This window comes from Mobula birostris, chromosome 12 (assembly GCF_030028105.1).
Source record: "Mobula birostris isolate sMobBir1 chromosome 12, sMobBir1.hap1, whole genome shotgun sequence".
Lineage (NCBI taxonomy): Eukaryota > Metazoa > Chordata > Chondrichthyes > Myliobatiformes > Myliobatidae > Mobula > Mobula birostris.
This window is the reverse complement of record NC_092381.1, coordinates 74257481-74273334: the sequence shown is the minus strand read 5'-3', so window position 1 is coordinate 74273334 and position 15854 is coordinate 74257481.

Sequence of the window (15854 nt, the reverse complement as noted above, 5' to 3'; positions counted from 1 at the left end):
GTCTCAGCCTTTTCAATTCATTAATCCTTTGGCAGTGATCATCATTTTGACTAATTAATGTTCAGCAAATTTGTATGCAACTTCTAACATTGATCTATGATCCCACAAAGCTCAAAATGACTAATAATTCTTCTGCATTTTAACTCTCCACCCTCTGCTTTCAGAAAGACTGTGAAGTTTAAGAACTAAACCATATAAACCTGTTTATATATCTCAGCATGAAATCATCAACTGGTTAATTAGCTTTTCAACATTCAATTCAGAGTGTAGACTGAAAATCAGTCAGGTTCCAGTGATTAGTTCACCAGGTTAAATGGGTTAATTAGCTGAAAATTTCTGCAGATGCTAGAAATCCAGAGCAACGCATACAAAATGCTTGAGGAACTCAGTAGGTCATGCAGCATCTATGGAAATTAATAAACAGTTGATATTTCAGGCTGAGACACTTCTTCAGGACTGGAAAGGAAAGGACAAGATGCAGAACAAGAAGGTCATGTTGAAGGGATTTAACCTTCTTCAAGGTAGGCATACCTCAGAAAAATTTCACCATGGAACAGCAAATTATCAACAGAGGAGATTCTTCAGATGCTGGAATTACAGGCTTAAACAACAGTCTCACTTAAAACCAAAGAAACTCTGATATTTTATTTTGTTTCTCTCCATCACCAGCACAGGATATCCTTGTTGTGTAACCAATATGTGTGCTTACATGGATCAGATCCAAATTAAATCTAATCACAATTAAGAGGGGAAAAAAAACAACTTCAATTTCACCAACAAATTACTCTAGAGTCATACAAGTAATATAACAAGGCTTATTGAGGCCAGGTTAACATTTCCTTCTCCAGCATCAACAGTGCTCTTAATTTAATGTGGAATACCTTGTGCATAAGTCCTATTGTTAGTGTGGAGCTAAAATTTAAGTCATCCTCAAAGTAGGTAAGATACTATATGTAACTACAGCGAAAGTCATATTTGACAGTTACCTTTATAGTATGTTACTTCTCTTACTGACTAAGCAGGTTGTGTTGAATTAAAAAAATGCTCAATCAATTTCTTGTTCTTTACTAGCAGCACATACAAAATGCTGGAGGAACTCAGCAGACCAGGCAACACCTAGGAAAAGGGTACAGTCAAAGTTTCCTGCTGAAACCTTTCAGCAGGACCCTTCAAAACCCTCCATCCTGCCGTAGAGCCCCTCTACTTATCATGACAGTCCTCAGCATGAAATGCTGACTGTATATTTCCCTCTTGACCTACTGGGTTCCTCGAGCATTTTGTGTGTGTTGCTTAAGATTTCAAACAACTGCAGACCCTCTTGTGTCTCTGCTTTGCAGCCCAGCCTCTTTTCATTTCCATGCATACTTGTTCAAATATCAAAGCAAGTCAGGTATCAACCTCACAAAATGCTGGAGGAACTTAGCAGGTCAGGCAGTATCTATGGAAAAGGATAAAGTCAACATCTTGGGAGTCCTGAAGAAGGATCTCGGCTCGAAACGTTGACTGTTTATTCTTTTATATAAATGCTGCCTGGCTTGCCAAGTTCCTCCACATTTTATGTGTGTTGCCTTGGATTTCCAGTATCTGCAGATTTCTCATGTCAGGCATCAATCTCCTTTCCCACTGCTGGATTCAGCAGCGGGCCAACCAGCAGCCCAGTGAATGGGCAGTGAGGTGGCATCTGCATTAGCTCACAGCTTTATTTTCCAGTGGTGTTGGCATACAGTTAAATAAAATTGCCATCCTGTGGAAAATGATAGATGCATCTAAGTGTTTGAATTATTCAAACAATTAAATGCTTTTAATGTTTTACAGCAGTTCTTTAACAATATGACTCTATTTGAATCATTTTTAAACAATGTCTGAATATAAGAGGCATATAAAACTACAACTTTGACAGCAGGTGTAGCAGGTCAGTTGGTGTGGCCCACAGGATCTGACAGAGGTCAGCTCAGCGTGTGGTGGATGGGCTAACACTGTGGGTAACAAATCTAGATAGCAGCCCAAGTCCAGCAGGTTCTGACCCATGCTTTTGTTTATGCTGGTGACCTCCTGAATTACAATTAGGCTACAAAACCCACATCAACTTACCTATGATAACTTGTGTAAGGAATTAGAATCCGTTGCTCACCTTTCCTGAGCAAAAGGGTCACATTCACCCTCAGGCAATGTAGTGAAGGTGCAGGAATGAGCTTCCTTAACTACTGGTATTGATTTTTTATTAGAATTGGCTTATTATTGTCACATGTACCAAGACGGAGTGAAGAGCTTGTCTTGCATACTGTTCATACCGATCAACTCATTACACAGTGCAATGAGGTAAAACAAGGTTTTAAAAAAAACATCAGCAATGCAGAATAAAGTGTAAATCTACAGAGAAAGTGCAGTGTAGGCATACCATAAAGTGCAAGATCATAATAAGGTAGATCGTGAGGTCAAGAGTCCATCTTATCATACAAGTGGCATTTTCAAGAGTCTGCTAACAGCAGGATGGAAGATGTCCTTCAACCTGGTGGTATGTGCTTTCAGGCTTATGCCCAGTGGGAGAGAGGAGTGAAAGTGCTGTCTCATCTACTGCTTAGGCTTTGTACCCACACCCAAATCCCGCGTGTTCTGCAACAAAATTCAGCCCCCCTCTGCGTCACTTCCTAACTCAAGTATTTGCTGTATTTTTGAAACTTGCTTTACTTTTGCCACAGCAGTACCGTGCAATATATAAAATCACTGCAGCACTGTGCAAATCTCTCTCATATGTATACACACACACACACACACACCCAAAAGCTTTGCACAGTACTGTATATTCAGACTCCATACAACAGAAATGTCAAGTTGTACAGAGGCAGTATCCATTGCAGACCCATCAACAGAGACGAAATGTCAGTTTTATTCTTTTGCAAGTACATTTTTAGCAATTCTGTTCATATTAGTTTCTGAACAGAACATTACACATGATGTTATGGGATGGGTAATCTGCTAATAAATCAAGTCAGGCTGTCAGTTTATATCTGTCTGCTCTCATATTAGTTTCAGTGTGTAACTTATGTTTGTAACTGATTTGTAACAGAGAAATGCACTGTATTTAATCTCAACCTGAGATTAGATTTTGCAAGGTAACAGGGCTGCCTCATAGTTAATCGACAATCCAAATCACATATGAATTGCCCAACAAGTACATGTCAATTATTTTATCAAGAAAATCATATTGTCATAATTACCAATAATAAACGTGCTTCGTTGCCTGCACTGAATATGATTTACATCAAGTCTAAATTTTCAACTTCCTATATTATCAGGACAAGGTAGTGGGTCTACCATATGAAGTGTACAAATTATTGCTTTTACCATAATTTCAATCCTATATTCTGTAGAAAATTCTATTGGACATCTTCAAGTTATTTAACTAACCACAAAAGAATTTTATAATCTTCCAAATGGCGGAACAGAGTTAACCCATGACCAACTTCAAGTGGCTGGAAATGATGTGAGTAGCTCCGTGATTTTAGTGGCTGTTCAGATGATAAGATAGCTTAGCTGCAAGTTCATTGCCATCACTGGCACACAGAATTGGAATTTCCCTCCAATCCATTTTAAAGGATTTTGGAACATATTTAATTGTTGCTAACCTTAAGGTCAGAGGAATGACAGATAGGGTATTTCTTACTGTGTCTCGGACTGAAATAAAAGATCTAATCACACTCTTTCAGATGCAGCGTTTTAAGGGATGCCTGGAAATTTTGTACTTTTGGAGGAGCCACTTAATTATTCTCAGAATGAACACCTCGGACTCTAATTTTGCTAGGCTTGGTAAATTAATGCTTATTGCAGGTGTTGAAAACTCACTTGCACAGAAATTAAGACTCCAACAGTTTACTTAGATGATGAATGAGCGCATTCTCAATTATACTCTGGGGTGAAAGCATACAGCTGGGGGCAACCTTGTCAGGATGTTTAACTCCACACAGGCAAAACAGGAAACCAAACATTATGATATTGGATTGACAGTCTGGCCTTGTATTTACTAACGTGGAAAACAACAATGGCCAATGGTTGAATTACATAACATGGCAGCTCAGTCAAAGGAGCAAAGGCACCCAGTCTCAATATTCCCCTTGTGGAAACATAATGACACCCACCAGTGCGCTAGGAAGTAGTATTAGTTTTCTTCAGAAAAGTTACGATTTCTCAGGCAATAACAATATAGTTGCATTGTGTTATCTTAATTAAACTATAGCCAGGTCACTACGTTTACCAGATGACAAGGTGACCTGGCTAATTTAAAAAAAAGTAGAACACCTGATTTCCCCTTATTGTCCTGCTGCCACTGCTTGCAGGCCTAGCTTAAGGCCTATCCATCCACTAATAACATCGATAGTTACTTTGACTTTTAAGATCAGTGGTCCCCAACCTCTGGACCGCGGACCGACACCAATCCGCGAAGCATGCAGGGATGCAGTGATAGCCGGGACGCACCCAGCACATCTTTAAGAAAAAAGCTGAAATAAACAAGCTAATTAATTAGGTGCCGCCCGGCACATAAATGTCGGCCCAGATCAGAGGCAATTGCCGATTGCGTCACCTCTGATCTGGGCCGACATTTATGTGCCGGGCGACACCTAATTAATTAGTTTGTTTATTTCGGCTTTTTCCTAAAAGATGTTGTGGGTGCATCCCTGCTACTGCTGCACCACTGCATTCTTCGCAGATCAGTATCGGTCCGCGGCCCAGAGGTTGGGGACCACTGTTTAAGATGGATTTCAGAGCTTGTGAGAAAACCTATTTCATCAGTTTGAATCATTTATTTCCTCACTACAGGAAGGATGTGGAAGCCATAGAAAGGGTGCAGAGGAGATTTACAAGGATGTTGCCTGGATTAGGAAGCATGCCTTATGAGAATAGGTTGAGTGAACTCGACCCTTTCTCCTTGGAGTGAGAGTATAAGAGATGACCTGATAGAGGTGTATAAGATGATGAGAAGCATTGATCGTGTGGATAGTCGGAGGCTTTTTCCCAGGGCTGAAATGGTTGCCACAAGAGGACACAGGTTTACGGTGCTGGGGAGTAGGTACAGAGGAGCTGTCAGGGGTAAGTTTTTTACTCAGAGAGTGGTGAATGCGTGGAATGGGCTGCCGGCAACAGTGGTGGAGGTGGATACGATAGGGTCTTTTAAGAGACTTTTGAATAGTTACATGGAGCTTAGAAAAATAGAGGGCTATAGGTAAGCCTAGTAATTTCTAAGGTAGGGACATGTTCGGCACAACTTTGTGGGCCGAAGGGCCTGTATTGTGCTGTAGGTTTTCTATATTTCTATTGCCTACACACAGAGGGTTACATTTCACAAGAATCAACAATCAGTGTCATTTCTGGTGAGGGGCTTCTCTCTTCACAGAAGTTGCCTGACTCACTGAGTGTTCCTATTTTTACTTCAGATATCCAGCATCTGCAATTCTTTTTTTTTTAAATTTTCAATCCAAAGTTAGCACCCATTCATCCGTGTTAACAAACAGTTATCAGTACTGGTCACAGCTTATATTCAATGCTCCGATCTGCAGCCTGCAGTGTACTGGGTGTTGCAGGAGGAATTCCTTCCATTAGGTGAGTGGGGAGACAGGAGTGACAATATGAACAAAGAATAACGAAAATAACTTGGTGAGTTGTGGGCATGAGCAGAAGCAAGAGGTGGGGAGAGGTCTGAAGATAGAGTGATAATTTGAAATAGGAGGAATAAGTAGGTTCACCCATTTGAATGAAGCAAGGTGTGGGATCTGACAAATGGATTGAACTACAAGAGAAAAGAATTGCCAGCAGAAGGTCAGAATACTGAGAGAAATAAAAAGTGTTGTGGATGTGGTGCACGGGTCAGAATAGGAGTGTCTCAGTGAACTGGGGTGGGAAAGAGGGAAGGAAAGGGAAGAATAATGATTTCATATCTACTCTGACAATGATGCAACAGTCTTTAAAACCATGTAACAATCACCTACAGTGTCAAAGACAAGAAGCATCTTGCCCTCTGCAACCTCCTGCAAAATTCAGCAAGCATTTATTTCTATTTTGCCCAAATTAATAGTTAAGCAAGTAAAATTATTGCAGTCATACCCGTAGGCTAAAGAATAGCAACTCTGCGCTCTACCACACTTTCAGAGTATCTGCGTCTGTTGAGACTCGGTCAGTTAATTTTTTTTTGTACCTGATGGCCAGCATTTGCTAGTTTTGCAGACTGGTGCTCAGTCCCAACATAAAAGGGGAAAATAGACCCCTGCTATTTGAGCTTTGTATTATAAATATTGTATTGGCAATGCGTGTAGCTGTGCATTTACATTGGTATTGGATGTTCGGACTTGATTAAAATCCTACTGTGAGAAATGCACCAAGCTGATTCAGCAGCAGTAAATTAATAAACAAGAGACTTATTGGCATTGCTGTCTGTTCTTGATAGATCATAATAGCCATACTTACTGAAACCTGCACCATAACCATACAGTCTGTATCTCCTTTACCTTAGTTTTGAAGCACAAATAGTAGTTCTCAGTCAGTAAGCAGATCCACATCAGTACAAGATCTTAATGTGTTCACTGATTTCCCCAAGTCAAAAGGTATTACGCCTGAAAATGTGTTCTCAGATGAATTATCCAGCTAAAAGTCAAAAGTCAGTCATTGCCAGAAAGACCCTAGGCCAAATAAACATTTTAATAATAGCAATCAAATTGTTATTTTTATGTTTGGCACCTTCAATCATACCTACAAATGTTAGAAAAAAGTATGAATGAAAGGCAGGGGGGAAGGGAGGGTTGAAGGAAACAGCCTGGCAAAGTATTTTTAGTGCAAGGGCTGATTTGCTAATTCATTTTTACTACTGATAGATCTTATTTGTCAGTCAGCCACGAGCTGCGATCCCCATCACTTCTTATCAGTGTTTTTTGTGTGGAATTGGGAACTTCTGACCTTCCTTTAACAGAGATGATCCCTTTTCCTCACAACTACAAGCCACAATGCTGACCTGGATACACAAGAGGCGTTCCCCTCCCATGCTACAGCACAGCAATACCCTTAAGACATTCTTCCATCCACTTCCTTCAACTGCTACAGACTTCTACATTGTTTTGTTTTCAGTCGTGTCCCCATCCCCCAGCAGCATATAGTACCTTCTGCAGTGCACTGGGGTCTAGTTTCATCATGGTCTGGCCATTCCAATGCAACTTCCCTGATGCTGTGATTCGACCACACTGGATTTCATCGCCTAATACTTGTAATGGAACAAGTATATCAATAGCATAAAATGATACATCTAGTTTGCTGGTCAGACACAAGCCACCATCCTCTCTCCATCACAGTGCTAAGAGGAGGAGGTTGCCAAACATGGCTCATTTAATATTAGGAGAACTGTTCTATACTTTAGCCTGACATACAGCTAAAACCCTCACTTTGCCACTGAGCCAACTGCATACAAAATTGACTTGATGGACGGAGTCAGTAGGTGGTTGTGAAGGGTTGATTTTCAGATCGAATGCCTGTCACCAGTGGTGTGCCACGTTGATCAGTGCTGGGTGGCTTGATAAGTAAGCTAGCAGCTGATAGAAAATTGGTGGTGTGCTGGATAGTGGAAAAGGCTGCCTGAGGTTACAACAGTATCTAGATCAACTGGTAAAGTGGGCAAAGAAAGAGCAGGTGAAATTGAATTCAAGCAAGTACTAAAGTGAGACATTGTGAGAACTAAAGCAGGGCAAGACTTGCACAGTAAATGACAGGATTACGATGAGTGCTGTAGAACAGAGTAACCTAGGGAGACAAGAACACATTTCCCTGAAAGTGGTGACACAGGCAGACAAGGTGGTGAACAATGCACATGGCATGTTTATCTTCACAGAATGGGCATGGAGGACAAGAGCTGGGATTTCACAGTACAGTTATACGAACTTATAGCAAGACTGCACCTGGAATATTGTGTGCAGTTCTGGTCACCACATCATAAATATATGGTTAAGCTGGAGAGGGTACAGAAAAGAATCATGAGAATTTTGCTTGAGTTATCAAGGGAAAAAAGAGAGCATAGACTGTATTCCTGGATAAAAGAAGGCTAAGTGGTGACCTCGGAAAAGATTATAAAATGATGAGTGGCATATGTAAAATTGACGGTCACAGTCTTTTTCCAAGAGTAGAGGAGTCCAAAACTACAAGGCAAAGATTGAAGGTGAGATAGAAAAAAATTATAGGGGCATGAGGGGGCAGACTTTTCACATAGAGGGTGAATGGACATATGGATCTAGCTGTCTGAAGAAACAGTAGAAGCAGGTACAATTTCAGTACTTGAAAGACATTTGGTTGGGCGATAAATAGGAAATGTTGAGAGGGTTATGAGCTACATTCAGACAAGTGGCACCAGCTCAGGAAGGCACATGGGTTGGCATGGATGAGTTCTGAAGGGCATGTGTTTCTGCTGACTTCATGACACCTGTTGTCAATGGCTCAGTTAATACCTTAGCACTATTCTCTCTGCATCAAAAGATTTCCAAAGGATCAAACACAAACAATCCAGGAGGACACTCCTCTACAGCATAGAGGGCTTCCTGCACTATAAAGGGATGCTATCTTTGGGATTTAATTTTCAAAAGAGGCAAATCAAATTTCCTAAATGCACCCCTGACAAAGAGCAAAGAAGTTTTTCCCTGATCAGCAACTGAAGTCAATTTCCACATTTCTTTGTGGGATAGCTGAAAACATATTAGCATCTACATTCCTGATGTTTCAACAGTGGCTACATAGAGCACGCTATAAACTTTGGAAGTTATGAAAGGTACTGTGTAAACACAAACCTACTTTTCTTAAATTCTATGCAGCAGATGAGGTATCATGGGAACATTTGTTTTCCTTCTGTTCTTATAAAACTGCCACAACCAGAATTCAACGCAAGAACCTTTAACACTTGACATCACAAAGCAAGTAAAAATGAAATTGCCATTCTTGTTACAGTGATAATTACTCAATGAGGACAATTGGCAATTCAGCACACAAATGGCAAAGCATCAATGTTTTTCAATGACTTATACAATGAAAGAATTTAAATGAAAGTTGAGCTGATAGCATAGATTGGCGTGGTCTGTGATTTAATAGGATGGATGATTGTGCAAGCTTACAAGTGTTTTGAGGTTGATGTCAAACATTATAGCCAGACTGCCAAATAGAGATATTCAGGCACTAGCCATTGGATTGTCAGCAATGAGTAAATTCTACAGAGAAAATTATTGCCTCAAGGGCTACAAAGTTCACCAGAGGAAGAAAGCAGAAGAGGAAAATATATTTTACATCATGTAAAATTGCAAAAGTGGAACTGAACAAGTTGGGAAATATAAATAATCAATATTATTGTAAAATATTATAAATCTAACAGGAAAGGTAATCATATGTCGTTATGTCCCAACCACATCTGCTGCCTCTCCAATGAAAAGTAAAACAAAATTCTGCAAATAGGAAATTAAGTGTGGTAGGTAGTGCACTCACATTACCTTCCATGTCTCCAAAATTGGGATGCAGTGCTGTGAACTTCAGAGGTGAGTTCATTGCATTTTTCTCTACTATATAGGACATTTTCTGCTACTCAACAGAGGTGAATTTCTGAGTATATGTATTGTAAAAATAGTATCAGATACCTTTTGCCATTTTGATATTCAGATAGAAATATAGAATTCAGAGATTTTGATCTCATCCACTTTGAATTACTCTGACCTTTTGATCATAAATGGAGTCCACTGAAATGTTATAATAACTGCCTCCATTTATAACTCAACACCCAACCAGTTGTGATCTGCAAAAGTACCAAAAGGCAATTCCATAGATCTAATATGGGAGGGGGTTATGCTTTTAGAAATGCATTGAATATCAAAATTAAATTAAATTACATTCATTTTTTTCTCTCTGGTAACCACTAATCCTATTAAAGCTGTTAATTTGTACAATAGGAATTTTGAAAGCTATGCATATTGAATAAGACAATACATTGGGTTTCCAGTACTTAGAACTGCACCATCAACTGCTACATAAATTGTTTTTATTATGGTCAAAATCATTTAAGTGCCTGTTCAATAAAATACTAAACAACAAAATCACAAAAAATGCTCTACAATCATGTTTTATCATTGAATATTATTCGTCAAGAACAAACCATGAAACAAAGAGGATGCAATTGAGAGTTCATAAATTGTTCATAAATTAATCATTATTAAATAGAGTGATAATGGAATCTTGAAGGACGTTGTAGCATGTTAAGATTCTTACTTCACTTTCCTGTAATCATCCATTGCAGCATGAACAATGAGTCACAAACTACTATCAAAGAGAATATGTGCAAGTCCAATGTAACCCATCTGAATGTATCAGTAAGTGAGTCCAGTTTTACCCATCTGAATGTATGCATGAAGCACTTTAATACAGTTTATGTAGTTGTAGTGCTTGGTGTCTATCTTGTCCTGCAGTTAACTCAACAAAAGACAATGACATTAGCATTGGCCAGAACTTGAAGAAAGTAATAACAACAGGTGAATGCACACACTGAAATTAATCAGCAAAAAAGAACTAGACAGCAACTTGTAGTGAGGCAGCAATACCAAAAATTACAGAACTTCAAAATCTACACATTGATTTTCTTTACCTTCATGAACACAGCATTTCACTTCTAACTTCCATATGGTTTCATAAAGTTCCGGCTTTTGCACATTAATTGCCCACTAAATTTACCAGAGAAAAAAATCTAGATTGTAAATTGTAATTGGAAATTTTCAAGTGCCAAATTCAACTTCTCTTTAATGCACTGCTTCTTTGTTTTTGTCTCTTTTCTTCGATTAATCTAATTCTTTTTCCCTTTTCTGTTGTTCTTCCTACACCTGATTTTACATTGGATTTATCCACTTTAGTTCCACCTTCGTTGACAGTCCTTGCTCTGTGAATTCTTTGATCCACTACCTCTTTGCTATTGTTACTAAAATCATAGCTTCAGCTTTGCCATTGTAAGTTCATACTTCCAGTAAACAGGGAGACAAAAATATTTTGAAGTAAAAGTCTACCAGAACAGAAAATGCCTCAACTTACTTCAATGTAACTAAGTCCAGCTTAAGTAAAGTGTACTTATTGGTACATTGCCAGATGAATTCCATCAGATAGCTATGCATCCATTGTTTTCATTATTCAATCACGTAAGATCTGAAGTCTATAGAACATAGGAGAAGAATTAAGCCATTCAACCCATCAAATTTTCTCCATCATTCAATCATGGCTGATTTATTTTCACTCTCAAACACATTCTCCTGCCTTCTCCCCTTAAACTTTGATGTTCTTACCAATCAATAACTTATCAACTTCAGCTTTAACTTTATCTTGGACTTTAGAAACATCTGTGGCAAGAATTCCACAGATTTTCCACCCTCAAGCTAAAGAAATTACTACTCCTTCCTATTCTAAAGAGATGTCCCTCTGGTCTGAAGCTCTGACCTTTGGTCCTAGACTCTCTCGTTATTAGAAATATCATCACCATTTCCTGTGTATCTAGGGCTATCAGTATTAGTTCAATGAGATTCCCCCTTCATTCTTCTATACTCCAATGAGCATAGGCCCAGAGCCATCAAATGCTCTTCATATATTAACCCTTTCATTCCCAAGATCATTCACGCTAACTTCCTCTGGACCTGCTCCAATGCCAACACATTTACTCTTAGATATAAGACCCACAACTGGTCATAATACTCCAGTGAGGTCTGAGCATTTCCTTATAAACCTTCAGCATTAAGTCCTTGCTTTGATATTCTAGTCCTCTTGAAATGAATGCAAACTTGCATTTGCTTTCCTTATTACTGACTCAACTTGCCAATTAACCTTTAAGGAATCCTGCACTAGGACTCAAGTCCTTTTGCACTTCCAATTTCTGAATTTCCTCCACATTTAGAAAATAATCTATGTCTTTATTCCTTCTACCAAAGTGCATAATCATACACTTCCCTGAACAGTATTCCATCTGCCACTTCTTTGCCCATTCATTCTCCTAATCTGCCTAAGTCCTTTTGCAGCCTCCCTGCTTTCTCAACACTACCTGCCTCTTTCTTTGTATCATCCACAACTTCACCACAAAGCCATCAATTCCATTATCCAGATTACTAACATATCTGTGAACACCACTAGTCATTGACAACCAATCAGAAAAAGCCCCCTTTCTTCCCGATCTTAGCTTCCTGCCAGTTAGCCAATCTTCTATCCATGTTAGTAACTTTCTTGTAATACCATGGGCTCTTACCTTGCTAAGCAAACTCCTTACAGCACCTAGTCAAAGGCCTTCTGAAAATCCAAGTATCCAACATCCATTGACTTTCCTTTATTTATCCTGCTTTTTATATCCTCAAAGAATTCCACCAAATTTGACAGGCAAGGTTTCCCCTTAAAGAAACCATGCTGACTTCAGCCTATTGTATCGTGTGCCTCCAAGTAGCCCAAACCCTCAACCTTAATAATGGACTCCAACACCTTGCCAACCATTGAAGTCAGGCTAACTGGCCTATAATTTCCTGTCTTCTGCCTCATTCCCTTCTTAAAAAGTGGAGTGACATTTTCAATTTTCAAGATCTTCAGAATCATTTCAGAATCTAGTGATTCTTGAAAATCTCTTCAGCCATCTTTCTCAGAAACCTGGGGTGTAGTATCTGTCACCTTATATGCAGACACTCCTGTGCCTGACATCTCTTTCTGAATATATAATCAATGTATATAAGCTATCTTATGTATTTATACTTATTGTGTTATTTTTAATTATTGAGCTCTTTATCTTATTGTGTTTTTTTGTGCTGCATTGGATCCAGAGTAACAATTATTTTGTTCTCCTTTACACATGTGCACTGGAAATGACGTTAAACAATCTTGATTCCTGATTTAACTCAGACAACTGCAGTGTCAACTTTGCGTCAGTTTTAACCAGGGCTGTGATTTTGTAGGCTAGAGAGAGGGGGTGGGGCGCAAGATTGCGCAGCAAGTTCTGACGCTACCTTAGTGCAGGTCACAGAGTTCTGAGAACAGCTCGACATCTCCTCGTCAGGTGCTCGCGGCAGGCTGGGGGTTGACAACTGCCCTGAAGAACAAAAATTAGTCAGATGGAATAGTGACTGTAAATTTACTCAACAATCCCTGATTGGAGCAAAATGTCAACAACATTATCTGCTCAAGTTAAATTCAAAAGTATATTCCATGTTAAGAGAAAACTCCTAGGGGTCCATTCCCTCGCTGGATCTTCACCTCAATAGCCAATCCAATGTGATTCTTGGCAGTGAGAGACAAACATGGCAGGTAACTGAAACAACATCATTTTACATATTTTTCCACTTGGGGAAAGTGACGTAAATAGCCCACAAAGTAAGCAGTCATCTCTAAATTAACTTTAACAGACCATACATTTTATTACCTAATGTTGCACAGTATTTACACAATGCATAAATTATCTCACAGCAGGAGATAAATTTTTTAAAAATTCATAACAAAATGGTTTTCCTTGTAATTATAGAAATTATAATTCCATGGTTGACAGTCAGACTCATTAACTCATTATGGATGGTTCAAAATACTTTACAGTGTTTTACCAAACACTACGATTATCTTCAACTTTAACCTCATCGGCACTCACATTTTCACATAAACCACTTTCCAGTGTGTGGTAATTAGAAGCGCACATCCATCTGTTGACACGAGATCCAGCAGATGCTGGAAATCCAGAGTAACACACAAAATGCTGGAGGAACTCAGCAGGTCAGGCAGCATCTATGGTGAGGAATAAACAGTCGATACTTTGGGCTGAAACCACATAGCCCAGGTGTGCCTACTATTCAAACAACATCCTGTCAAAGCATTGATTCAGCCTAAAAGTTCCATGTTTGTTTTAAATCTATTGACTATGAACTACTTGATTGATTTGGAACAGTTTTTGCACCTGTAGAACTAGAATCAAAGAATTGCACTTTCTTAACAACTCACTGATTTCCTATACAAAACAAACTTTTCAGAAAAGTCAATACTATATTGATTGGAAGAACCATAACTTTAAAAAGAGAGAATCTGCAGATGCCGGAAATCGAAGTAATACACATAAAATACTGGAGGAACTCAGCAGGCCAGGCAACATCTATGGAAAAGAGGAAATAGCTGACGTTTCGGGCCGAGAAACATCGACTGTTCACTCTTTTCCATGGATGCTGCCTGGCCTGCTGAGTTCTTCCAGCACTTTATATGTATAACTGAGGATGAATTCTTGGAAAAGATTTGGAGACAGAAATTTAGATTATTTCAGAAAGTGTGGGAAAGCGACATTCAATTCTATATACACTACTCAGATATCAAATCCATAATAAACCATTTTAATGTTGGTAACAACACCTTCCCTTGGAATCTTTCCATAAGATCAAAATTACCAATCGTAAGTAAGGAAAGCCTAATGGTGCACCTATTTGGACAGCTGCCTCACAGACCCTGCCTTAGAGCTGGGTGGATTTGGCGCATTTTCCCTATCGGCCAATATTGTTTCTTCCAGTATTTCACTTTTTTTCCACATCCCAAAGGTTGGTGGTTTAATGGCCACTGTAAAGTGCTCCCAGTGTGTTAGTGAATGGCAAAATCTGCAGGGTAGGGGGAGAGGATGAGATTGTAGGGTGAATAAAAAGCGGTATTACTATGGGACAAGCGTAGGCTATTGACTTGGCAGGTAGACTTAGTAGGCTGACGTGTTGTTTCTGCATCTCTTTATGACTTAAAGAAGCTTAAAGACGGCAAACGTAAAAGAGGTGAACAACAGAAGAGATTCAAAGACGTCTTAAAAGCCAACATGAAGAAATATAACATCGACATCAACAATTGTGAAAACAATACCAAGGACAGGAAACTCTGGCAAGCCATCATCCGAGAAGGAACAGCAACTTTCGAAGCCAACAGATGTGCAGAATTAGAAGAAAAGAGAAGAAAATGGAAAGAGAGGCAGCAACAACCAAAGTCCGATCTGCTATCTGGAACTACCTGTCCTGAATGCAGAAGAACTTTCAAAGCCAAGATTGGACTCATAAGCCACTTGAGAGCCCATAGGTGGATCAACAGAACAAAGACCATCATCCTCGACCTCGAGGGATAGCTACGACGATGACGACGACTCTCAAACAGTGTGAATGTCCAAACATCATTGCTGCACCATTAAGAATACCGAACAAAATACAGTAATTCAATGAAAAAATACAGAACCTAAAACAAACCAAGATGTAAATCTTTTCTCAATACAACCCTGGGATACTGTCAATACATTGGAGCTCATTTAACATAGACCCATTTAATTTTCCACTGAACTTTAAGTGTCAGTAATGGCAATTTTGATCTCAAGCAATGCCAGAAACAGCAGTAGACTTAGCCATGCAGAAAAGTAGTTGCAATATTTTTATCGACCAAGGACACCTAAGTCATTGCTTTTTCTAATTCTAATTAAGCTTCAGTGAGTTTGTTCAAATAATGAACAGATTGTTTTCTTAAGTTTTGAATCAGTTTACAGGCACTAATTAGCAAAACCCCAGGTAGAATGGCAAGTCAAGGCAGAAAGAGACAAAACCCATTTAGATTACAAACAGTAATGAATTTTTAAATATTTTGATGCACAGATAATTTTTTTTCTAACTGATCAAAATTAAGAAGCTGAGTTTAGCAATTCTGCTTTGTCACATTAGTGCCATTTGATCTGGAATATATAACCCACCTCCCCCACCCCTACCTCTCTTTGCTGTAGGTTGGAAGATAATGCTTTTATTTTGCTAAGAACAAACACAGAAAAGTTATGCACATAGACAATTCAACTGGAAAGA